Source organism: Rhincodon typus, unplaced genomic scaffold (genome assembly GCF_021869965.1).
Source record: "Rhincodon typus isolate 14 unplaced genomic scaffold, sRhiTyp1.1 hic_rhity00006143, whole genome shotgun sequence".
NCBI classification, from domain to species: Eukaryota; Metazoa; Chordata; class Chondrichthyes; order Orectolobiformes; family Rhincodontidae; genus Rhincodon; species Rhincodon typus.
In genome coordinates, this window is record NW_025971781.1 from 2,601 (window position 1) to 5,470 (window position 2,870).

General features: G+C 39.8%; 1 pseudogene; it reads left to right on the forward strand.

The window, feature by feature from the left end:
- The first annotated feature begins 2,015 nt into the window (after positions 1–2,015).
- On the forward strand, positions 2,016–2,565 carry LOC109925959 (annotated as a pseudogene).
- The last annotated feature ends 305 nt before the right edge of the window (positions 2,566–2,870 follow it).

The following is a 2,870-nucleotide window of genomic DNA, read 5'->3' on the forward strand; positions in this document are numbered from 1 at the left end:
TCTGATAGATGCAGATATATTTTGATGTGGCAGAAAAAGACAAGCACTGATAGATAACTAAAGTTCACAAAGCACAAACTGTCAGGAACAGAATGAAAATGGTACTCTCACATTCACACAGCAGAATCTGGCATGTACATATTGATAACTATACTCACACATTAACCAAGCCAAAACTGACAAGTATGGATTGATAACAAGACTCACGCGGACATATCAGAAACTGATAGGCGTAGATTGACACCTGCACTCTCATATTCACATCCCAAAAACTGAGAAGTACAGCTTGGCAAATACAGTCACACCTTTGCATTGCAGTAACTGACAGTGACACACTGATGACAACACTCACGTTCACATGACAGAAATGGATAGGTACAGACCAATGACCATGCTCACATCATGACTTAGCAGAAACTGACAGGTAGAAATTGATAACTCAACCCATACATTCACAATGCAGAAACTAACATGTACATGTTGATAACTCCAGGCACATATTTGCATTCCAGTAACTGTCAGGGGCAGTTGAATAAACAATGCTCTTACATTCACAGAGCTGAAACTCACAGGAACAGAATGATTACTGAACTCACATATTCATGTGGCATAAATGGATAGGAACAATTTGACAAATAAAGCCAGAGCAGGATCTCACAGGTGTATATTGATAACGACACGCACAGGTTCATTTAGCAATAACTGACAGGTGGAAGTCAAAACTTTGTCCCATATTCATATATCAGAAACAGATAGGTGCAGCTTGATAACTGTACTCGAAGATTCAACAAGCAGAAACTGACAGATGTAGATTGATAACTAAACACACATATGAACATAGTAGAAACTGACTGGTACAGATTGATGATTAAACTCAAATATGAACGTAGCAGAAAGTGGCAGGAGTTGGTTTATACCTGCATACCAATATTCCCATACCAGAAACTGGCAGGTACAGGCTGAGAACTATTGACACACATTTGCATTGCAGAAACTGACAAGAACAGATCAGTAATAACACTCCAAGTTTCACATCGCATAAATTGATGGTTAGATTGATAACTACAGTCACATATTCACACAACAGAAATGGACAGGGTGAGAATGATAATTACGCACATAGTCATAGAATAAAAACTCATGTATACCCATTGATAAATGCATTCACACATTCAAAAAAAGCAAAAACTGACATGTACAGATTAATAACTAGACTCTCAGATTCACAGAAAAGAACCTGACAAGGACAGATTTATATATGCACTCACCCTTTTGCATGACAGAGAATGACAGAGACAAAATGACAACTAAACTCACACACTCAAAAAGAAAGAATGAAGTACGCAAAGATATTCACTAAGCATAATCTTTCAGATATAGATTGATAAATACATTTGCATATTCACACAACAGTGATTGACACAGACAGATCGATAACTAAAATTACAATTTGAAATAGCAGATACTGACAGGTACAGAATGATAAATGCATTTACGTGTTCACAAACAAGAAACTGATGGGTACTCTCAGATACACAGCACTGAAAATGACAGGAAAAGATGGTAGATGCACACATATGCACAAAATTGTCAGAGGAAGATTGATAACTACACTCCTATATTCACAAAGCAGAAACTGCCATAAACAGATTGATAATGACACTTCCACTTTGACAGAATAAAGTGACAGGTACAGTTTGAAAACGACAGTCTCGCATTCACCAAGCTCAAACAGATGGTTATAGATTGACAAATAAATTCAAACGTTGACATAGCAGAAACCTGGAGGCATAGCTTGGTATGTGCCCTCATACATTCAGTTGGAGAAACTGACAGGCACAGATGGATAACTGCACTCAGACAGCAGAAAACCTTAAGAGCAAATTGACTTTCACACTCCTCCCATATTTCCACATCAGAAACTGCCAGGTAAAAATTTGATAACTAAACTCTGATAATTCCATAGCAGAAACCAACAGGTAGGAGTCAGTAATAACCCTCATTTCTTCACTTAGTAGAAGTTGGCAGGTTGAAGAAAGGGCAAGTTGCTAAGAAGGGCGCTAAGAAAGCGGTGAAGAGGGCGCCAGCGAAAGGCAGCAAGAAGAGGCGAAGGTCCAGGAAAGAAAGTTACTCCATCTACATCTACAAAGTGTTGAAGCAGGTTCACCCCGACACCGGAATCTCCTCTAAGGCCATGAGTATCATGAACTCGATATTTTCGAGCGTATCGCAGGGGAGGCTTCCCGCTTGATCCGTTACAACAAGCGCAGCACCATGAGCTCCCGGGAGATCCAGACTTCCGCACGCCTGCTGCTGCCCGGGGAGCTGGCCAAGCACGCCGTGTCGGAGGGCACAAAGGCGGTGACCAAGTACACCAGCTCCAAGTGAAACACCACTTGGCACTGAAAAACCCAAAGGCTCTTTTAAGAGCCACCCACAAATTCCCATACTCTGTTGAAACATCATCTTTTTAATACTGATGAACTTTTCTTTGCAGTTGGTACGGGGGAATTTTAAATTTCAGTTCTATGTTTGTCTTTTATAAAATGATCTGTAAATTAATAAGTGGTCAAGAAGATTCTGTGTGCTTTATTCTCGGTTGAGTTCCAATACAGCCTATTTTCCCTGCCTGTAGACGGACAGTATATGAGACACCAATGAGTCATAGGGTATTACAGTCTTTTTAAAAAATATCTTTATTCTCTAACCTTAAAAATATACCCCCCCGTCTTGAAATCCCCCTCCTAAGGAAAACACATCTGCCATTCACCTTATCTTTCCCCCCTCATGATTTTGTAAACCTCTATAAGATCACTCCTCAACTTCCGAGTCATTTCTCAGTTACATTGCTCAAATCACTCTTTACTAGA